Source organism: Schistocerca serialis, chromosome 9, assembly GCF_023864345.2.
Source record: "Schistocerca serialis cubense isolate TAMUIC-IGC-003099 chromosome 9, iqSchSeri2.2, whole genome shotgun sequence".
In the NCBI taxonomy this organism is placed as follows: Eukaryota; Metazoa; Arthropoda; class Insecta; order Orthoptera; family Acrididae; genus Schistocerca; species Schistocerca serialis.
This window is the reverse complement of record NC_064646.1, coordinates 270,429,699-270,454,874: the sequence shown is the minus strand read 5'-3', so window position 1 is coordinate 270,454,874 and position 25,176 is coordinate 270,429,699.

Here is a 25,176-nt window from a genome sequence, read left to right as displayed (position 1 = left end):
TTTGCAGAATCTGGAATTACAGTTACTTGGAAAAGTCTGAATTCGGTAGGACAAAGGTGAAGTTTTTGGGACATATTATTTCTTCTGAAGGCATTCAGCCGTATCCTGATAAGTTAGAAGCAATCAGAGCCATTCCAGTTTCATCCACAAAAAACAAGTCCGCAGTTTTCTAGGTCTCGTAAAATTTTACCGTGTGTTTATGAATATGCAAATTCTAGTTACACCAAAACTTTGTTCTCTCACTGTAAAAAATACTATTTGAAACTGGGACGAACAAGCACAGTTGGAATTCAGTTCTTTGAAAGAAGCGTTACTTAACGCGCCAATACTAGCTCATCCAGATCTGTCACAAGATTTCTGCCTTAGCACGGATTCTTCTAAAGTCGGTCTTGGTGCCCATTTATTTCAAGAAGCCATAGAAAATGACACTACTGTTCAGAAAACCATTGCTTTTGCTAGCCGAGTGCTAACTAAATCTGAAAAAATTATTCCGTTACTGAATTAGAAGCTTCAGCTATCGTTTGGGCATTTAACAAATTCCGTTTCTTTCTTTCTGTTAAGCACGTAAAAGTATACAGTGACCATCGTGCATTACAATTTCTTATGTCTTCAAAATTAAATCATGACAGGTTAAAATGTTAGGCATTGTTTCTGGAAGAATTCCACTTCACAATAGTCTACATTCCCGGCAAGGAGAATATTGTTGCGGACGCACTGTCACGCGCACCGGCTGGGCTTGAGAAATGTAACACAGAAGGCAACCTCGAGAAAAATTTCAGTATTCTTTACATTCAGAAAGTCGCCTTTGAAAACTTCATCACCACACCTTTAAAGGACATTGCTCATGAACAAGATAAAGATCCGATTTGGAAAGACATCAAAAGTAAATGGCATGAAAAGACACACACACAGATTCGGCATTATTATCTGGTTAGAAACAACATACTGTTCAAACGCTGCACTGTTGATGACAAGCTATGGGTACTTTGCATTCAAGATGAATTTTTTATTAAGCTCATTTGGTACATTCATTTCAGCTACGCACATTTTGGTCCACGAAAATGTTATCATATTCTTCGGACGACTTGTTATTTTAACAATATGGAAAAGAGAATTCGAAGAGTCTTGTCTATTTGTAAACTTTGTCAAAAGGCGAAACCATCTACTATCTCACATCGTGCTCCGTTGTTTCCTATAATTCCTTCTAAATTAAAAGAATTTGCTGCTGTTGATCTCTTGGGATCCCTTGTCAGAACATCGAATGGATTTTCGTACGTTCTAGTCGCTGTTGGACTTACTTCAAAATCTGTTTCTTTCACTCCGTTACGTAAAGCCACTGGACGGTCTGTATCCAACGCCTTTGTTAAAAATTTCTTACGTGAAGTTGGCCACGTTGCTAAAGTCATTTTAGATAACGGACCGTAATTCAGATCTGCTGTTTGGTCACGCATGCTTCGGAACCATAAAATCAAACCTCTTTTTATTTCATTGTACTCACCACATTGTAACCCGTCTGAACGGATTATGAAAGAAATCAATAAGCTTTGCAGACTTTATTGTCACAGAAAGCATCAGCATTGGGACAGATATTTACACTTATTTCAAAATGTGCTGAATGAAATGCCTCATGACTCCACTGCTTTACTACCTACTCTTGTACTGAAGAATGAAGAACCACTGAACAGAATCGGAGAGCTTGTACCTTTCCCGAATACACGTAAACTTCGACACAAAGACATAATTGATTTGGCTATTAAAAATATAAAATCTGCAGCAGACAAAAGGAGAAAACTACACGGCAAAGCAAATGCAAAGAAATTATATATTGGTCAGAAAGTTATCATTAAAGCTCATTCATTGTCACATAAGAAGAAACACTTGAGTCACAAATTCTTTCTAGTTTACAATGGGCCTTACAGAATCCGACGTATACCACATGATAATTGCGTTGAAGTTGAAACTCTGCGTACTGGGAAGAGTAAAGGTTTACACCACATTTCACATGTAAAACCGTTTGTTAAAAGATAATCTGCTTTTTAACTTTGTCTTTGCCATAAAACTTTTCACTTCACATTTCTAGTATGCTTTGTCAGACTTAAGAAACTGTTACCATGCAACAATGTTTGAAGTTAAATATCCAGTCAACAATCTGGGCAACTTATTTAGATAGTAATTACGAATGCATCGTTATAGTGAACAGACGACACAGTGTTGTATATTCTTGTAACAAGTTGCACGATTACATAACGACTATCAGGCTTACATACTTAGAACTTATACTGCTAATGAGATTTTAATGCAACATTTTGGTTTACTTGAAAAGATACTCTTTAATTGAAGTACATTCGGTGAGATTAAAGATGACTTAGCATTTGGTTTCTTTGATAGCTACACTATTATATCATGACGCTATTAATATGTGACACAATTTACATGGTTGCTTTTGCGGTGTATCTGTTTTATATCTGCACAGTTTTTCTGTATTATTCTGGAAAGTAAAACATGTTTTAGTAGTAACTTCTGTGGTATAGCTACAATGAGACAGCCTTTTTCGTAGCACAACAATACGTCACATTATAGTACTTTCTTGATCACGGTAAGGTACGTAATAACTACGATATATATACGCAAAGCATTTCACTTTCGTTTATGATGAGGTAAGTACATTGACTTCAGCAGAACTTTGCTTACAGAGGACGATAATTATGTCACTTCCACAGAATTATCTTACAGCAAGACGCACATTTAGAGCTACAGGACACGCATTTGAGTGATTAATTTTGTACTTAAACCATTTATTTTTCAAGATTTTTGAATTACAAAGAAAGTTTTCCGTGATACAATTCATTCCATTGCTGTAATCTGTAACACCTGAGGGTATAATTACATTAATCCTCAGGGGGGTACACGCCTACTTTGTGTACCATGTGTTTGGCAAGCACAAGGAGCCCTAGCTAATATGGTATTTGCTTATACAACTTTACACATCGGTACCATATTTCTCCAACACCGAATTACACAGCTACCTGATTATTTAACAGAGAAACAAACTTTTTTTTTACTACATCAGTGACAGATGTTTACGTAATTACACAGTTGGATAACTTCACACTTATGAAACTGTGTTTTGTCTGTACTTTGTGAACGGTTCTAATTTTTTTTGGAACCATTGTGATACTATGAGACCTTTGAATGATGTATTTGGTATGGGATCATGATTTTTAAAGTATGTTTGAGGTAGATGACACTATTTAAATGAGCAGAGAATTTTTTTTAGATTTTGAAATTATTGGAGGAAGCTACGACGATTTTGAGATTTGAGTGAGGTGTTATGATATTATTATGACAACGATGTGTATTATGCTGTTGAGGTATGTTTATGATCAATAAGATGATGCTACCATATATGAGGAATTTGATTATGTTACGTATTTCTTATGATGAAATATTGAAGAAATGTCGACGAATATGTATATGTTTAATAAGGTAAGGAATAATGAGTAGTGGTTAGGGACTCTGATTTATGGAAAAGGATGTTGGAAATGAAGAATCGTATTTTAAGAGTTATGAAATGTGTGTAAATGCATGAATGTATCACAATGCCGGCGAAAATTTTTTGGACACTGTTATAAGATTTTGTTTCTACAGATTTGTAACGCAAATATTTCGACCTGTGAAATCTTATTTGTATCAAACTGTCACTGTAGCGAAAACTGATGTCGTAAATATTTCGGTATGGAAGGTAGGTCACTGTAAGCACCCAGATGTGCGACAGTCGCCTGGAAAAAAGCCATTAGTGTGTGCCTTTCAGAGGCACAGGTGGAGAAAAAAAAGAGGCCATTATCCTCGCTATTGACATTTCTTTGTAGAAAGCATCGCAAATACGGCACTCCCAAACTTGAAAACATATGATTACACTGTGGAGCTCTTAATTTATGATATTTACTGAAATGCCTAATGAAATGACGAGAAATATTTTATGTCTATACACCTGATTATGACTACTGTCTTTCTAGTTGAGAGATTTTTTTACTACTTTATGAAATGCCATATGGCTAATGAATGATGTTTCATACCTTCCTTTGTACATATTTGCTCATTTTGTTTAATATCTAGTTTCTAGCTGCACTGCAGCATTGGTTAAAATAAAATGTTATAGATGTACTAATATAGATATTTTCTGTCTACAGATCCAGTAAATGATAATTTTGTAATATACTTCCAAAAAAATGAGGAAGCACAAAAAGACATTTCCCTTCGTAGGAACTGCATACATAATTTTCTTTTCAAGTACTAGGTAATTTTTATGGTAGAATAACTTCTTGTGGTGCACCACTTTAATGACATAGATATTAAGATGTGAATAGACATTTCCCTTATCTGCATTGTTGTCTTTAGTGTACTATTTTTCCTGCTTGAGCTTTGTCATGTTTAGGTATAAGTTACTGCATTTGCGGCTGCTGTGTACCAGGCATAGTGCTACTGAATTTCACTTTGTATTACTCTGTTAAGCCAGTTTTACTACTGATTTATTTTTCTTGTTGCTGCACATTGGCTCATATTAGTTGTAATGTTGCATTTGCTTGGTAATTTAGATTTACTGTAGCTTGCTTTGCAAGTTTGCATTTTTTTTCATTGCTGTTTGTATTAATTGTTTTGTGCTGCTGCATTGCCTCGTCCTTTAGTTTAGCATGTGAGCTCAGTAGATTTAAGTTAGCTTAAGAGGGGGTAGACTATATAAGAGAATGAGTTGCGATGCATTGGAAGAAATGCATTAAGAAGTTATACGAAAAAAGTACAGAAAGCAGGTATAGATAGGACTTTTTGGAAATAATGAAGAATGAAGGGAGATCTCCAAGAAGTAAAGAAAGTTTTGTTTGCAAAATACTGCAGTAAAACAAACCCTGTCCTTTCCTTGTGTTATCTCACTATGTGTTTGTGTACCCTTGGGTATTTGTGTTCTTCCTGTCATTATTTGTTTATCTGATGAGAGTTACGTTGTAGAATTTTTCTGATAATATGTTATTTTCTTTGTAAAGATGTTTAGACATTATTTATTCTGTTTTGTTTTAATGCTCATGTGTGAAGTGGATGTTTCAAAAGGTATTCTATCTTTTATGTATTTACTTATGTCATAATTCCTGTAACACTGATGTATATGTTTATTTCTATTCTTTTGTAAAGCCTGTATTACTACAAATGTTATCTGTACAGTTATGTTCTTTAATGATGTATTTTGTACCTTTGCAATTGTATTCTTATGTTGTAAATTTGTAATTGTATAGACACCAGTTCTTCAAATTAAGTTATATTTCACTGCACTCGTTTCTGTTGGTCATAGTAATGCACAATATGTGAGAAGTTGCGACTCTTAGTGTTTGCACGTGTGTTAAGAATTCAGCAAGGGACTGCATAACAGCATTGCTGGTTCGAAGGACATTTCAAAAAAATTTTTTGTGAGTGCACAAGTGGTGGTTCATGGACTTGCTATATTCTCCGCAAGAATCTTCAATGGTGATTGTGCACCTGCACAGTCACAGCTGGTGGCTGCTAGCCACCTCTACAATGACTGCAGTGGGTCAGCACCTCTGGTGGCCCACCAATACCATAATCTCTACCAGGACTACAGTTGGGTCTGTTCTGTGATAACCTACCTACCTACCAGTATTCTTCAAAACTTCGAATGACTCTGCTGTGGGTTTGCTCTGTTGTGGCCCATTACCTGTCTGCATGTCAAGAGTCATCACTGTCTTTCCATTGGAAGGACAATACTACTTCTTCGAGACTGCATGGAAATCCACTACTTCCGTATGCATTTTCTTTTACTGCTCAGACTTTGAGAAAAAAAAACACTGCAATTTTACTGTGATGAATGATCAGGACTGCCTTTATGGACTGTGAGAAAATTTTAGCTTTTGACCAACATTGTATCAATAAGTGTGTGCATTTGATTTCTTTGTTATTGTAATTATGAAAATTTTTTTCAAATCTGTATTGGCCACTGCCCAAAACAATTTGTAATTTTTTTGGTGGGGAGCATGGGGGCTATGTAAGTAGGCTGTTTAAGTTTTTATATTGGTAACGCCACGTAGCGCTCTGTATGAAAATCACTGGCTGTGTTGTGTGCAGTCTGTGGCTGGTTTGCATTGTTGTTGGCCATTGTAGTGTTGGGCAGCTGGATGTTAACAGCGCGTAGAGTTGCGCAGTTGGAGGTGAGCCGCCAGCAGTGGTGGATGTGGGGAGAGAAATGGCGGAATTTTGAAATTTGTAAGACTGGATATCATGAACTTCTATATATATTATGACTTTTGATGACTATTAAGGAGCCGGCCGGAGTTGCCAAGCGATTAAGGCGCTACGGTCTGGAACTGCGCGACTGCTACGGTCATAGGTTCGAATCCTGCCTCGGGAATGGACGTGTGTGATGTCCTTAGGTTAGTTAGGTTTAAGTAGTTCTAAGTTCTAGGGGACTGATGAGGTAAGTGATTTGTGAAATGTATAGGTTAATGTTAGCCAGGGCCATTCTTTTGTAGGGATTTTTGAAAGTCAGATTGCGTTGCGCCAAAAAAATATTGTCTGTCAGTAATTTTTCTAAGGGGACGTTTCACAGGAAAATAACATTTCGGCAAACTGCATGAGGAAATCTTAATCAAAGATCAAACAACGGCTTTATACAGTCGAAAAAGTTTTTATTTCGCAGGTGCAGCTGTTCGTTGAGTATGAGGCCATCATGACGAAATAGAGGTTTGAAAATCTCCAATTCCTCTAAAACACCTATCTCGTCATTTTTTTTAGAATGTGACTTGTAAGTACTGCATCTCTTTCCAGTCAGTACACACTTAAGTTTATTACTATGTTATATACCTATTATGTTTTAGAACAGTTAGTTTAATTCTGAAGACGACGGTCATAGTAGCGTCGAAACCTGGTCATTTTTGACTTAATATTTGTGACCGAGGGCTTAATTGTTCTAATATAATAACTCTCTGCACTGCATATGAGGTCATCTCCTCCAAGCTTTATTTATCGCCCAAATTGATACTCATTTGGCGCAGGTCCTACCGATAAGTCCAGTGATGGCGCGGCGACTCCAAGCGGCTTTTGATTATGTTGTTAGTGCTGGATTTCTCTTCAAGATATGATACAATACCGTCACCTTCCCCCTAGCAACGGAGGCTTGTGATGTCATATGACTCATGACGGTGCCTTCTTCTCAATTTGTGTCCTGCCGTGGTGAAGGAGGTTTGAAAATAATCCCATATTCCAACTTATTCCATATTCAAATTGTACTTATCACTTCATCGGTTCCTTTTGAAAACTTCTATACAACTCCTAGAAGCCATAAAAAGAATTGTGAAACATTTAATTGGATGGCTGACTTCCGCAGTAGCTCTATATGCATTTTTGTCTGTCTATAGCAAGCATGGGCAACATTTGGTGACGCGCGACCCTGATTCACATACGCATGTAAGCTCGCGAATCGCCTCGTCACGTGACGCGACAGCAGCAGTCCAAGAGCATAAATTCAAATTATAGCATCCTTGACGTTAATGTTTATGTGGTAATGCATCAGTAAAAATTGCACCCCTTTCCAGACACGTCACGCCAGCAAATGATGCCTCAAAACACACGTTCCTTGAGAGTACATTCATTTTATTTTGACCCCATCTTCATCAACTTACATTTATGTACGCGCCGTGAACTCTGTTTCCTTAGTTACAATGTTTTACAGTAGTTGTCTTAAAACCTTCTGCTGGAAATTCTGCAATGCTGTTCGTAAATGAAAAATGTTACCAGTACTTAAATAAACGTAAACAGAAGATGAGATGCCACGCAGGTAATCGGGAAAAATAAGCGCCTATAAAACCAACTGCTTGCAGGTAATTCATTATACACTCCTGGAAATTGAAATAAGAACACCGTGAATTCATTGTCCCAGGAAGGGGAAACTTTATTGACACATTCCTGGGGTCAGATACATCACATGATCACAGTGACAGAACCACAGGGACATAGACACAGGCAACAGAGCATGCACAATGTCGGCACTAGTACAGTGTATATCCACCTTTCGCAGCAATGCAGGCTGCTATTCTCCCATGGAGACGATCGTAGAGATGCTGGATGTAGTCCTGTGGAACGGCTTGCCATGCCATTTCCACCTGGCGCCTCAGTTGGACCAGCGTTCGTGCTGGACGTGCAGACCGCGTGAGACGACGCTTCATCCAATCCCAAACATGCTCAATGGGGAACAGATCCGGAGATCTTGCTGGCCAGGGTAGTTGACTTACACCTTCTAGAGCACGTTGGGTGGCACGGGATACATGCGGACGTGCATTGTCCTGTTGGAACAGCAAGTTCCCTTGCCGGTCTAGGAATGGTAGAACGATGGGTTCGATGACGGTTTGGATGTACCGTGCACTATTCAGTGTCCCCTCGACGATCACCAGTGGTGTACGGCCAGTGTAGGAGATCGCTCCCCACACCATGATGCCGGGTGTTGGCCCTGTGTGCCTCGGTCGTATGCAGTCCTGATTGTGGCGCTCACCTGCACGGCGCCAAACACGCATACGACCATCATTGGCACCAAGGCAGAAGCGACTCTCATCGCTGAAGACGACACGTCTCCATTCGTCCCTCCATTCACGCCTGTCGCGACACCACTGGAGGCGGGCTGCACGATGTTGGGGCGTGAGCGGAAGACGGCCTAACGGTGTGCGGGACCGTAGCCCAGCTTCATGGAGACGGTTGCGAATGGTCCTCGCCGATACCCCAGGAGCAACAGTGTCCCTAATTTGCTGGGAAGTGGCGGTGCGGTCCCCTACGGCACTGCGTAGGATCCTACGGTCTTGGCGTGCATCCGTGCGTCGCTGCGGTCTGGTCCCAGGTCGACGGGCACGTGCACCTTCCGCCGACCACTGGCGACAACATCGATGTACTGAGGAGACCTCACGCCCCACGTGTTGAGCAATTCGGCGGTACGTCCACCCGGCCTCCCGCATGCCCACTATACGCCCTCGCTCAAAGTCCGTCAACTGCACATACGGTTCACGTCCACGCTGTCGCGGCATGCTACCAGTGTTAAAGACTGCGTTGGAGCTCCGTATGCCACGGCAAACTGGCTGACACTGGCGGCGGCGGTGCACAAATGCTGCGCAGGTAGCGCCATTCGACGGCCAACACCGCGGTTCCTGGTGTGTCCGCTGTGCCGTGCGTGTGATCATTGCTTGTACAGCCCTCTCGCAGTGTCCGGAGCAAGTATGGTGGGTCTGACACACCGGTGTCAATGTGTTCTTTTTTCCATTTCCAGGAGTGTAGATTACCTCCAGTTTCAGAAGTTACAGTGTTCTAATACGTCCACAATCGACAATTTTTTTTTTTTTTTTTTTTTTTACTAATGGTAATAATCGTATAAGACAGACCGCAAAAACGAAATATGGCAGTGACTCTGATAATCCCAGTCGTCAAGCAGTTAGGAGTAACTTTGCGATTTTTGGCCGCTGGCACATCATTAGAGTGAAATTTAGCAACACTTTCACCCATATTTGTCCACAAAATTCTTCTGATGATTGATTGCAGAGGTATGGGTTGTTTCTGTCACGAGCCAGAACATTACGATCACCGACCTAGTATCGATATAAACTCGTCCAGCGATAGCTGCATCACCTGGCTAGTCAGACACATGCTTGGTGCGTGTAGTATCAATGAGCGTGCTTTCGGTTTGTAGAATGGGGAAGGCGCGCTATCTATCTGGGTTTGCCCGAGAGCAGCAGGTTGTGATGGCCTGAAGACTTGGCACGAGCGTTTCGGAAACTGTAAGTCTTTTCGAGCGTTCGAGGAGTGCTGTGGTGAGTGTCCTCAACACGTGTCCAAACCAAGGTGAAACCACGTCCAGACGTTGAGGGGTTGGGCGGCCACCCCTCATTACAAACGTCGGACGTCGTAGGCTGGGCAGACTGGTGAAAGAGGACAGGCGGCGAACTGTGACGCAGCTGACATCAGACTTCCATGCTGGGCACAGTACAAGAGAACACTCCCAACGATAGGCCTCCGCGGTAGCGTTCTCGCTTCCCACGCCCGGGTTCCCGGGTTCGATTCCCGGCGGGGTCAGGGATTTTCTCTGCCTCGTGATGGCTGGGTGTTGTGTGCTGTCCTTAGGTTAGTTAGGTTTAAGTAGTTCTAAGTTCTAGGGGACTGATGACCATAGCAGTTAAGTCCCATAGTGCTCAGAGCCATTTGAACCATTTTTTTTTATAGGCCTCTGCAGCCGACGAGCCACGCATGTGCCAATGTTAACACCACGGCGTCGGCAACTACGACTGAAATGGGTACGTGACCACCTGCACTGGAAGGGGTACAGTGGCAGAGCGTTGCACGGTCTGGTGAATCCCGATACCTTTTTCATCATGCCGATGGGAGGGCGCGAATCCGTCGTATTCCAGGGGAACAGCTCCTTGACACCTGTACCGCAGGACGGAGACAAGATAGTGGCGGCTCCATTACCCTCTGAATAACATTCACGTGGGCATCTATAGGTCCAGTGGAACTCGTGCAAAGCACCATGACGGCCAAGGTGTATAGTACAGTGGTTGTAGACCACGACACCTCTTCATGACTACCATGTTTCCCTACGGCAGAGGCACATTTCAACGAGTTAATGCGCATTGCCACAAGGTCAGGAGTGTGATGGAGAGGTTCGAGTTTCAATTGATGTTCTGACCCCGTACCTCACCAGATCTGAACTCGATCGAACACTGCTGGGATGTGATTAATCGTGACGCCAGAGCTCATCGTTCCCTTCCCCGGAACTTACGGGAATTGCGTGAATTGTGTGTGTGTGTGTGTGTGTGTGTGTGTGTGTGTGTGTGTGTGTGTGTGTGCGTGCGTGCGTGCCGCCAACTCCCTCCAACGAGCTTGCAATGCCTCATTGCTCCCATGCCACGACACGTAGCCGCTGTTATCCGGCTATAAGGTAGGTGGTCATAATGTTCCAGCTGATCAGCGTAAATGAAGCTAAAATGAAATCAGTACAATGCCCAACATCCGAAAATGCGTCCAAGGTGGAGTGCAATGCGGGCGCCTCGCTCCGTTTTCAACGATCCGGCCGGCGGGCCGCCGGTTGCTCACTCGTGGCCTAAAGCATTCTGCAGTTTAAGAGAGCGCGTTTGGCTTTTTTAGACAAAGCATCATCAGTGATGGTTGGCGTTTATTAGTCTTAGATTTACTGAATTCGACAGGTTTCGAAAGATTTCTGACCGGTTACCGTCAGAGGAAAACCCAATGCTAAACGCAGAACTTGTATAGTTCCAGTAACGTTTCTGCGAAAGCAATTTGTATGAATTTTTACAAATCTTGAGGGAAGTTCAAAGAACGCAAGTGCAGCGAAAGGATAAGCAGGTTCATACAAGTGTAAAAAACTGGTGAGGGTGAAAGTGGTACCAAGCTTTTTCAATTCATTCCCTGCTTGCAACGAGCGAATACGCTGACGATCGTAAAACATGTAAATAATAAACCCGAACCACTACTAATGATGCTTTAGTAACAAGAGGGAAACACGGTATACCACTGCCATAAATTACACTACGCTAAAGAAAGAAAGAAAAAAAACTAATTGATGGCCCTGAGGTGTGACAGTTGGCAGGTTCCTCGAGTGTCCTGGTATGTCAGCACATTTCAATTTTAGTAGTCTACAGTAAAATAAATGAAACGGCCTTGTTAGTGTTGTTAGCTATTTATATCGCTGGCTCGCAAAGAGAATGTGAGGTTAGCAAAAAAATGGAAAACTCTCTCTAGAGGAGAAAATTCTTTCCTCTTGAGGCGCTCGCGTGTGCTGAAAGCGGAATAAAAGCCCCCAGTTTCATGCTTCTCGGCACTCGGCAATTGCTAAATTATCCGCTGACCTCCTTTCAACAGCCTTGACCTCCGACAGGTTTCGAGCTGTGTTGGATGTTAGCGTAGCGCAAACAAAGTTCATGCCATTGGGAGCGCAGGCTACGAACAAACACCCTTTTTTCTTTGTTCGATTGGATTCGTATGTGACCCCTATATCATCGTGCCTTTTTCTATTTTTAGAATCTTTGCAGGCAGCATTTGTTCATTTTAAACTCTCTCCGTCTACTGCCGCAACTGTGATGAAAGTCGATAACGCACGAATTTGAGCTGACTAGCATGTGAAATGTGCATAAGGGCTGTTATCCAGGAACACTTATTCACCGACATGAAACTACACTCACGCTCATAAATTAAGGATAATGCTGATACATGGTGAGACAACGCTCTGGTGGGAGGTTTGAGGGTTTAAATCACCTCAGGGTATGACCATGCGGTGCATTTGACCTGCGGTCGTTGCACGGTGGCGCTGACAACAGTCCACATATGCAGAGGTGCATGTCAGAGTACGGTGCAGCGAGTAAGTGTGCAGATGTTTTCAGACGTGCTAATGGTGACTGTGTGTTGAAAATGGCTCGAAGAACACATATTGATTACGTTATGAGAGGTAGAATACTAGGACGACTGGATGCTGGTCAAACAGCAGGTCGTAGCACGGGCCCGCCGTGTGCCACAAAGTGTGATCTGAAGATTATGGCAACGATTCCAGTAAACAGGAAACGGCGAGACGTCTACTGTGTACAACACCGCTAGAAGACCGGTATCTTGCCATCAGTGCCCGCAGACGGCCACGGAGTACTGCAGGTAGCCTTGATCGTGATCTTACCGCAGCCACTGGAACAGTTGTCTCCAGACACACGGTCTACAGACGACTGAACAGACATGGTTTATTCGCCCGGAGACCTGCAAGGTGCCTTCAACTGACTCCTGGCCACAGGAGAGCCCGTAGAGCCTGGTCTCAATAACACAGTACAATGTCATTGGAACAGTGGTCCCAGGTTATGTTCACGGATGAGTCCAGGTATAGTCTGAACAGTGATTCTCGCCGACTTTTCATCTGGCGTGAATCAGGAACCAGATACCAGCCCCTTAATGTCCTGAAAGGGACCTGTATGGAGGTCGTTGTTGATGGTGTCAGATGGGATTTTGATTGGTGCACGTACACTCCTTCATGTCTTTGACAGAGGAACTGTAACAGGTCAGGTGTATCGGGACGTCATTTTGCACCAGTATGTCCGCCTTTTCAGGGATGCAGTGGGTCCCACCTTCCTCCTGATGGATGATAACGCCCAGCCCCACCGAGCTGCTATCGTGGAAGATTACATTGAAACAGAAGATGTCAGACGAATGGATTGACCTGCCTGTACTCCATACCTAAACCCCATCGAGCACGTCTGGGATGCTCTCGGTCGACGTATTGCTGCACGTCTTCAAACCCCTAGGTCACATCAGGAGCTCCGACAGGCACTGGCGCAAGAATGGGAGGCTATACCCCAGCAGCCTCTCGACCACCTGATCCAGAGTATGCCAACCCGTTGTGCGGCCTGTGTACGTGTGCATGGTGATCATATACCATATTGATGTCGGGGTACATGAGCAGGGAACAGTGGCGTTTTGTATCACATGTGTTTCGGAACGGTTTTCTCAACTTATCACCATTACCGTGGACTTACAGATCTGTGTCGTGTGTGTTCCGTATGTGCCTACGCTGTTAGCGCCAGTTGTGTGTAGTGCCACGTTGTGTGGCACCACATTCTGCAGTTATCCTTAATTTATGAGCATGAGTGTATTGTGAGTAAATCATTTCAGCCACATCAAGTACTCACCCATGTCGTAAATATGAAGACAGTAACGAATTGTACTAAGTCAAATATGTAGACTGTAGAATCTGGATCCGGATCCTCCCTACCAGCATGTTTTGTATGTATACGAGCACTGAAGCGGATTCAGTGCGCTTCTGATCAACAGAAATATCTGTTCTAATATTCTGATATATAAAATTTGTGTGAACGAGATTTTCCGTTGATTAACTTAACTCTGTAACTTGGACAACGGAACCATTTGCAATTTTTGTTGTTGTGAAAACTGCATCTCAATTCTGTAGGTGCTTAGTTGTTAGCTGTAATACAGGGCTGCTATATATGAATCATTCGTTTTCAGTGAACTACATTTTTCACATGTAGAAATATGGTTGTTGCATGAATAGAGCCTTAAAATCACGGAGAGTGCATTGTCTCCACCTTCTGGCGTCCAGAGTGTAGTGCCTTGACAGAATGGCGACAAAGGAAGAAAATTGGCTTGGTGTGTTCGAATATTCGGGATGTTTATTTGTTACAAGAGTGCAGTTTGCATTCGGAAGGAATTGTGGAAAGAACCGTCATGTAAAGAGACGACTGTGCCTTGATATCGGCAATTTAGGCACACTTGGCGTCTCTATAAACAGAAATATACTGATGGATCAAGTGTATCAGATGTAACAGTGGAGAGAGTGAGGTAAAGTTCTGTACGCAGTCAAATAGAAACTAACTTCAGATATCGCAACTAACTGTGTGGAAGGCTTTGCGACAGCGGTTACATTTCAGATCGCACCGTCTGCAGCTCTTACAACAGTTAAAACCGGAAAATTATGAATGGCCCCTTCAGCTTTGTACCATAATACAGGAAGAACTTTAGGATGAAGCCTCCAAGCAAATAAAAGCGACGAAGAAGCCATCCATTTATCTGGAAAGGTTCCCCATAATGTGAGAGTAACGGGCACTGAAATTCCTTAAAAAATTGTGACGCATGAACTCTATTCGCTGAAGGTTAATGTTTTCTGTGCAAGTCTCAGAAGAAGCTGTGTGTGCCACTTTTCTTCTCTGGGTGCCCTGTGGCGGGTACCTCCCACTTTGATACGATGCAGCTGTGGTTATTTCCACAACCGCTTACTGATTCCGAGAACTTCATCTTCCAACAAGCTGGGGCACCGTCTCACTGGAGCATCGATGTACGTCGCTGTCTAAACGACGAACTTCCGCACCGTTTGATTGTACATAGTGTTGAAGATGAAGTGACTGTATTTGATTGCCGCCCGCCCCCCTCCTCAGAGGTCGCCTGACATTACGCGTTGTAACTTTTTCTTTTCGTGGTCATTAAGGACCGTGTTTACGTATCCCCAATGTCAAGAAAGCTGGAACAGCTCATAGAAAGTACCAGGATTACTGTGATGATTATTGACAGGATATTGTTTCACCAGTGAGGAACTCACAGAACAGGATATTCTGTCACCAGAAGGGAACTCACAGAATATGCTAACTTGGTGAGTTTACGGTTCTATTCTTGCATCAGTTATTTTGTGCATGTTACACCTTTAAAGATATAGGGTTTTTAAGAGGTATGTATCATTTAACCTTGAATATATTACAATTATAATTATATACATCTCAAACATGAAGACGCACTGGAAATAGGGACGGAGAAACTCTAAAATAATAATGGCACGCAGCGAAAGTCGTACAAAAATAACATCTCCGACTCATGAGAGTATATTCAAGAAAAGTATGTTTATAGTGTGAAGTCCAGCTAACGTGGCTATGGTAAAATTCAGACTCGTATGGTCAACAGCTGACATAAATCGAAGATACGTGTTCACCAACCTTTTATATTATGGCTCACTCATTCAAATTCACCAAGAAATAAAATCCACGTCATATATGTAAAAATGCAAATGGAACTATTACGAAGCTAGGCAAAGCTCTTTGCGTCTCATAGTCTATTAGGCAAGATCACTATATTACTGCGGGAATCTCATCACATTTATTCGGTTCAGAATAACACGAGGACCAGAAATACAATGAATTGGAACAGTTCTTAAACTTGTACGTGACTTTGACCTATGATTTTAAATCAGACTTTACTGCTTTGAAATAATATCGTGCCACAAGCAGCAAGTTATAGATTCCTACGTAATGAAAGTTTGCACCCCACGGAGCTTGAAAAATACAAATTAAAATCAAACTCAGACAAAATAATATTAATGAAGTTAAAATCTTCTGGGTTGTTAGGCTGTCTCATATTTCTTCCAACAGTCGACGTTTCTACTCCTCCGCCGGGATCTTCTTCAGCATCTTGTGGTGTCCACTGCAAATTGTATACTGTCAGCTTCGCTTTGGACAGTAAACACCACAAGATCCTGAACAAATATCAATTGGATAAAGAAATATGACGCAGTCCACCAACACAGAAGATTATAACTTCAACGACAACGGCCACGGAAGCCTGGAAACATACATAAAATGACATCAGTTAAACTCAGGTAAAGATCGGGCTGAGCCATGTTCTCGATAAATTACCCAATTTGGTCTTTTTAATGTCGATTTCCTATCCAGTGACCACATGGTACTGACTGAACCCTGTAACATGCGATGGGCCCCACATTGGCAATCCACACCAGAATGCCCTCTCTTCAACGTGGTCTACTGAACCATGCAATCGGCGCGAAAAGTTGTCCAATGTCCAGTCATGTGACCTACAGTGTGTTATGGAGTGAGGGCAAACGACACGTAATGATGACCCGTCCGTTGGGATGGGACGTTAAGCGCTGCAGTGTCTTTTGTGTTAATTTGGAGATATGAGAATAAGCGCCTGCTCCAAGAATGATTTTTTCTTTACATGATTCCCACAATAACTACTTTGTAAAAGCACTGGTCAAATTCATGCAAAAGATACAGTTACACACTGTAATTATGCGGCCTTCACTATGCTCCGTGTTAGGTGGGGTATTACAGAATTAAGGGATGGCTCATTAGCGATTAGTTTGGCATTTAGCAAACGTAGAGCAGAAGTCTTTTAGTATCAACAAATAAGAGACTAACCAGACTCTGATTATTATGCTGTAACGTCAGACATGCAATAGGGCTGAAAACAGGAGATTACAAGTATTCAAAAGCGTATCAACGAATGAATCAAGAAGAGGGAGAGACTAAACATTGCAGAGAACTTAGAATCGGAGATAAAGGGTCAAGAATTAGAAATGTTTGTTGGGATCACAGAATCAAAAGATACTTGGGAAACATTCACATATAAGATAATGACAAATACGGAGGGAGGAAGTCTGCAGCTTATGAGTTGTAAAGGATGAGCCAGACAATAACGGATTTTACTTTATTATATGAGCCTCCAACCGGTAACTTCATTACTCCATTACGGCCAAGCCACGGCCGGTAGTGTTAGCTGCCTGTAAATTCTTTCGTCCCACGGTCTAGTAACAGGAAGTCAGCACCGAGAAAGGGCACCTTGTTCACGCGCCTCTCTCGTGTGCTGACGAGGTAACGCCGTCCCAGGCGTCGCTTAGCAGGCAACGCTCTGGAAAGTTCCATGCCGCCCGCACGGTTTGCTCGGTCCTGACCAATCAGGGTGAGGAAGCCGCGTGGTGCGTCGAATATACCCGGCCGCCCGTCGCCGGGCCCTCTCTCTTGTATTCTTGCTCACCCGCGAGTCGGATGCGCGTCCTGTAGCATTGATCATCTCCCGCTTCTCCCGGTGCTGCGGCACTGTGGACTTAGTTTTGGCAGACAACCACTTTCGGTAGCTTCGCGAACAAGGTTCGCCAAATTGTAAGCTCTGGCTCACCCTCACCTCCCTAGGCCTATGTAGCCCCTTTTCATCATGCTTTAGCCAATAAATGGCCTTTCTCTAAAATTTACACTATTATTCCATAACGCCCACCGCCTGCCCATACCCGCCATCCTGTACAATTGGTGTCAGAAGTGTGGATCCGTTCCCGTAGTGACTTTGTCGCTACACTAAATTTTTCCCGGCAAAACGCCGTACACTTCGCGCATGGAATGCGCCAACCGGCCGCCACGTTTGCTCCACGTGGGCCGTGGCTGCTCCACTAAACACGCACAGGGCGCGCGCTGCAGCGAGGCAGCCCACGCTAGCCAGCCACGTGAGCCGCACGCCGCCGCGCTGCCCGCTGCCTGAGTTCGAGGGGCCTGCGCTGCGCTGCCCGACCGGCCGGGCCGCCGTCATCCGCCGCCGTCATCCGCCACGCCGCCGCCGCCCGCCGCTGTCACCGACGCGCCAGGGGCTGCCGCCATCGCCGACCGGCCGAGCCAGCGCCGTCCGCCGCCAACACATCTGCCGCCGCCCGAGGGTCCGGACACCGCCGCCGCCGCCCGCTACCGCCCGCCGACCACCGACCACCGCCGCCGCAGTCACTGCACCACGCCGTCGCCGCCACCAATGCGTCGCACCGCCGCCATCACCATGTAAGTCGCCGCGATGCTTACAACTATAGCTTCGACGATCTTCCGCCGCTGGATTGAGAATCTTTGTGGCCGTCCTTTTTTTGTAACAATCATTACTTTTTTCTGGTCACTAGCGTCCCATAAAATTGTAAACATGCCGATGGGAACACGAGCGACGGAACGGGATACCCCCGTAGAGGCATCTGTCTCGCAAGACCCGCTCGAGGCCATAAATGCACAAATGCGCCAGTTATTCGCACAAAATCAGGAGCTACTTGAGCAAAACCGCGTCTTGAAACAGACGCTGGAAGCTAGTGCGCGAACTTCCATACCTGTGGCTAGCTCCACGCCTGTAACAAATGCTCAAACAGACGCAACTAACACTAATTCTGTCTCTAATACAAACGCCACAATTTCTGCTAACATGGCGACTGTAAGCAATTTTCCTGCGGCTGATTTCATTCCCACCTTTTCTGGGAAGTCCCACGAAAATGTAGCTATGTTCTTACAAAATATTCGTGATGTGGGTCGCACGTGTGCCTGGCCGGATGATCTATTGGTCAATGTAGCCAGACTCAAGTTGACAGGGGAAGCCCGAATGTTCATAGAAACAGTGGACGAATTGCGTGACACGCACGAATTTGAAGTATTGGCCCGCGGATTGACTACGCGTTATTCCGATACCAGAGGTACCGCATATTACAGAGATCAATTATCAACCCTTAGGCAGAAGCCTAATGAGGATTTTGATGCCTTTGCAGATCGCATACGAGCAGTATCTTGTCGTACCTATAAGCTAGGCGAAAATGCCAGTGAAAACAGAATTTTGCGCTCAGAAGGCGAAGCGCGTGCAATTGATGCATTTGTCCGCGGTATTGACCCCCGCATCGGAGGAGAAGTCAAAGCAGCCTCCCCCACTTCTCTGTTTGAAGCTGTTCGTTTGGCAATGCTTCGCGAAGAGGTGTTGCGTTTTTGCGCTGCCGCCCCGCGCCCATCGGACCCAGCACCGGTCCCAGCAAAAGAAGTATTTTGTCAGCGTTGTGGGAAGCCCAACCATACGGCAATGCGCTGTCGCGCGCCGTATTGCACTATTTGCCAGACAGTAGGTCATGCTAATAATGTTTGCCCCACAAAGCCTCCATTTTCTAATCAGATGCGCGGCCACCGCCGCAACGTGGGGTCGAATCAGGGAAACGCTTGGGGGGCAGGTTCCGCCACCCACCCGCGCCCCCGACAAAAATAATACACCCGGTTAGGACCGAAAAATGTAAAGAGGTGGAACACGTTAGTCTATTTGGCGTACTCGGGAACAAATCAGTTAGAATTTTAGTTGATACTGGTGCTCAAGTTAGTGTATTATTTGTGGAGAAAAATGATCGAAGGGTGTTACAGCCACCCCGGTACCATATCAGTGGCCTTGGAGAGGAAGTAATTGTCCCTGCAGGTTCGTGTGTAGTGAACCTGCAAATCGACGAGGGTAAATACAGTCAGATGATGGAGGTAGTAAGGCTAAAGAAGGGTGAATTTGACATCATACTAGGGAATGACTTCCTGCACCGTTATCAGGGGATAGTGGATTATCGAACGCGAACTGTGCAGTTCGGCGAAGCAATTCACCGATTTGGCAGTGCGCACCCCCGTCAGACGCGAGGGAGCTGCGAAAGGCGCCGTTCACAGTCTCCCATAAAACCGCAGATGTGGGCGATAAAAACCACTGACCCTGTGAGGATAAAAGGCGGAAGTGGAAAGATTCTCTGGATAGATGTCAAAAATCAAGAACAGCCTAATACAGACATTCTGGTTGACCCGCTCACCCAGAATGATGTTTTAGATCGTCAGTCAGTACATATAAAGAGAAGTATCTGCCGACCGGAAAGGAGACAGAAGGGTTTTGCGATACCAGTAAGTATAGATAATTTTGGTGTAGAAGATGTTGTGATACCGAAGGGTACTATTGTTGCCAGTGGTCAGGAAATTTTTGAGGAAATAAGAGGAACTGAGAAGCAGCGAAATAAAGATAAGAAAGGAAGGAAAGGAAAGAAATGTTCAGTTAGAGAAGTGCGATATGTCGCGTCGACGATAAGGAGTCAGTTAGCAGAGAAGTTAGGTCATTTAAACAGTGAGGAGAAAAGGATGTTGCAGCCGGTATTAGAGGAATTTTCGTGGTTGTTTGAAGAGAGGCAGTTTCTACCGGCTACGGATTTGGTTCAGCACGAAATTCCGACCGGAGAAGCTCGGCCAATTGCACAAAAACCTTACCGTATACCATATCATTTGCAGTCTGTAGTTGAAGACACGATTCAGCAGCAATTAGCAGCAGGAATCATACAACCCTCCTCGAGTGCGTGGGCGTCCCCCGTGGTCGTTGTGCCAAAGAAATCAGTAAATGGGGAGAAAGCCTATCGCCTATGTGTCGATATGCGGGCAGTAAATCGGGTAACGACACCAGACACATATCCGTTACCGCGCATTGATGAAACATTGGACCGACTGGGCAACTGTAAGTATTTTACCACCCTTGATTTGCGTTCTGGGTACCATCAGATCCCTGTTGCACCCCAGGACCGCCATAAAACTGCTTTTGTTGTACCTACAGGATTGTATGAATTTGTAAGGATGCCATTTGGATTGAGAAACGCCCCTGCCACTTTTCAAAGATTTGCAGACTTGCTGCTGCGTGGGTTGAAACCTACAACCTGCTTGGTGTATTTAGATGACATTATTATTTTTTCTAAAACGATAAAAGAACATGCAGAAAGACTGAGGGATGTTTTGCAAAGGTTAAAAGGAGCTCATTTGAGTGTAAAATTAGAAAAGTGTGCTTTCGCCCAGTCACAAGTACAATATTTAGGTCATATAATAAGTGGAGAAGGTGTCAAACCGGACCCCCGTTTGACCACCGCAGTAAAGGAATTCCCAACACCGACAAATGTCAAAGAACTACAGTCATTTTTAGGCCTTGCAAACTACTACAGACGTTTCGTGAATAATTATGCCACCCTTGCTAAGCCCCTGACTAATTTATTGAAAAAAGGAGTTAGTTTTATTTGGACCAAAGAATGTGATAAAGCTATGCAACAAATTCAACATGTTTTAACTAGAGCCCCTGTACTAGCGTACCCGGATTTTGAAAAACCATTCATACTGTCAGTGGACGCCTCAGATTATGCTGTAGGAGCCATCCTGTCACAAGACATAGATGGCGAAGAACGACCAATTGGTTATGCGTCTCGACAGCTTAATAAAGCAGAGTCAAATTACAGCACAACTGAGAAGGAACTACTAGCACTCATGTTTGGTGTAACTTATTTCCGATGTTATTTGTATGGGAGAAAATTCACTGTCATCACTGATCACGCCGCGTTACAGTGGATGTTGAGCTTAAAAGACCCTAGTAGCAGGCTAACTCGTTGGGCTTTGAAATTGAGCGAATTTGAGTATGAGGTGAAACACAAACCGGGCAAGTTACATCAGAACGCCGACGCATTAAGCCGAAAGGTCAGAATGATCGTAGCTAATGACGTTTCTATTGAAGAATTAAGGGAGGCACAGCAAAGAGACGTCGAATGTCAGAAATATGTGGCTTTGCCTGAATTTTCCGTCGAAGATGGAATTTTATATCGAAAGACCCACTTGGGTAAACAGGCAGTAATCCCGAAAGAATTACGTTCCAAGATTATCGCACAGTGTCACGATAGCCTGCAGGCATGTCATAACGGCCTTCGCGCCACAAACTGCCGAATAGCCGCCCGTTATTTCTGGGCAGGAAGACGTAAAGACGTGCAAAAGTATATACAAAATTGTCTACCTTGTGTTAAGAGGTCCTTACCACCTCGAACGAAAGTGCCTTTACAGCAGGTACCAGAAGCCACTTATCCCTGGGCAGTAGTAGCAGCAGATATTGTCGGTCCTTTCCCTGTGAGCCCCCAAAATAATCGGTATATTCTGTCCCTTATAGATCATTTCTCTAGGTTCTTGATTCTCATTCCTATACCAGATATGTCCGCTGAAACAGTAGCGCGTGCTTTTGTCACCCATTTGGTGTTACCATACGGAAGCCCTGAAGCTGTACTCACAGACCAGGGTACGAATTTCATGTCTGCGGTATTTACCGAAGTTTGTCAGTTATTGCGAATTAAAAAGTGGCGAACGACACCGTTCCACCCAAAAGCAAACGGTCGCCTGGAACGAGTCCACCGCACCGTTATGCGCATGCTGTCTTACTATGTTAATAAACATCACTCTGACTGGGACAAGTATGTTCAATACGTTACGTCAGCTTATAACAGCCGTGTCCATGAAGCTACAGGGTACTCACCTTATGAAGCAGTATATGGCCGCCCTATGAATTCGCCTTTTGAAATTGACAAACTGCCCCCTGGAATTAAATCCAAAGATGTGAAAGGTCTAGCTCGACGTCTAAAATCCATTTGGAAAAAAGTAAGAGGGAACAATGCCCGAGCCACTGCCCAACAGCTAAAGAGAAGTAATCAAAAAGCAGAAGTGCCTGAGTACAAGGTAGGAGACCTAGTTATGTTGAGCAATCCAGTAGTAAAAAAGGGAAGAACCAAAAAGTTTACACCTACTTATGAAGGACCGTACCGTATCATCCGGCTTACTTCACCAGTAAATGCGGAAATTCAGTTAGAGGAACGCACAGTGATCGTTCATTTTGACAGATTGAAACTGTATAAAGGACCCGAGCCACCCCCACCTAACAGTGAAACCGGGCCTATTACGCCAGTGGTTCCACCCAAAAAAGCAAGAAAAAAGGTAATACAACCGCCTAAACGTAGATATGCTCTAAGGTCAAACCCCTATGATTTGCGTTCCAGAGAGTAGGTCTGAAATGGTATGTAAACAGTTGGAAAAGTCCTGCATGCAGCAAGAGAATTAATTGACGGAAAACACCGTAGTTACTATACATTTAATTAAATTGTGCATGTTAGTTATAAGTAGACATAAGAATTGGCAACTGTTGGTAACTGGTAATAGAATTTATGACGTCACATGTTAATGGAAGTGACTGAAGTTATGTAATCATTTTGTCTTGTCATTTAACGTCTCCAGTAATGTTATCGTAGCAGTCGAGAATTAAAACCACAAACATTCTTTAATCATGGAATTAAGGGGAAAGTTGTCCTTGTCAAAAGAACACGTAGAGAAAGAATCAGTTAATCTTGTATATTTCAAGGGGATTCACATTTCACTTGTTAATTTAGTGAATAGTGCACGAACACAGGTATTAAAGCTTTACCATAAAAACATGATACTAATACGCCTTCGTAACTGCCAGTAGATCAGTGACTACATGCAGCCGTCTACCTGTACTTTGAAAGACGCCCTATTACATGTATGTTTTGCTAAATGATCACACAACGATAATAACAAGAATAAATACGTCCAAGTTAAACAACAAATAGGCTACTCTAAAGTAAAAGGAGTCTTCCTGAAGTACTATTTTATTGTTTTCATGATGCGATGTTGAACAGATAACGAGGTAAGTTTTTTGGTACCACGTATTTCTGTATATTAAATGCCACGGAAGGAGTGCGTAAATACCTCCACTGTGGTCTACAGCCGTTCACATGCGCCGAGTCCCGCCCCTCCCTGTCAGCTGGCGACGCGGCCCCCTCCCCTCTCCATCCACCGGCCTGCCGAGAGAGCGGCCATTGCAGTTCCCCCTTCCCCACCCACCGCCTCGGTCCTTGGTGCGTGCAGCATCTGCACCTCTCCCCTCGCCCCTCCTCACCGCCCAACCATCGCCCTGCAAGCCACGTGCCTCAGCCACGCTACACATTCCTACATTCGTACGTTGCAGTTTAAACAGCAAACCTAAAGTGATAGTTATAAAAATAAAATCACCAGCTTAATATTGCCCTACAGATTTTATTAGTCTTATCTAAAGACGGGAATCTATGTGTATTGTCTATTTGAATTTTCAGTATGGAACAAAAATCGTGAGAGAGAACTTTTCCTGGTACGCATTGTCTAAACCATCAGGATTAGTAAATGTTGGAATTTCAGATCGATCTCCGGCTATGTTGTATCACCACCACGGTTAATAAACGGATCTATATGGCGTCAAGAAAGCCGGCACTTGCCGCTATATCTGTCCTGTAAACGACCGCTGAGTGGGGAACGCGTTAGCCAAGGAGTTGGGTTTGGAATGCCATTGCAAAATATAGTTTATATAGAAGCCTAACACCTGCCATTTACCTAAATTTTGAAGAACAGAGTGTTTAAGTAAAATAGTTGTAAGCCGATAGTTTTGTGACCTCTAGCGATTGAAGTTATTAGAGTCCTTTAGAAAAGAACATCCTCCATGCATAACTGTCGTGAACAACATAAGATAACTTTGGAAGGAAATTTTGTGACTGTACCGAGAGATAAACTCCACGCGTAGCAAGAGGACGGACCCAGCGTGAACGCCAGTTCTGCCGCCCAGCCAGTGAAACCGGACGCAGCCGTACTGTCAGCTGTGCTGTCAGCAACTTTACAATCTCACGAGCGCGACGCGTGTCGCACCTTAGCACCTCAAGCTGCACTGAATCTTAACACAGAAATTCTTAACCATTATATAACGAACCCTTTGAATAACTTTGCGCACATTTTCAATAGTAAGGAACATACTTTGCTCCCTACACACTCTTTATATGACAGATGAACTCTAATTTTATTAAAAACCAAAGCACCGACAGGTAAGTCATATCGACGTCTTCGAGATGCAACTAGCTTCGTCGAGCCGCCAATATTGAATATATGGAAGCAGGTAAGTGAGAGAATGAACAAAAGGAACAACCAATACACACCGGAACGATTGGTTGGGTGACTGATGATCGTCAATATTTGCAAATACAAATCAACACAGGAAACGGTTTATCGCACGTTTAATAATTTTTGGGCCGTTCATTGAAGGAGACATAAAATCATTTTTCATCAGAATCTTGTTACAGGAAGTATTAACGTGACATTACACTATTCCACAGCATTACACATAACATTGCCATGACTTAACGACAGTTTTCTTCTAGGTAAAAGTATCAAAGACTATTAG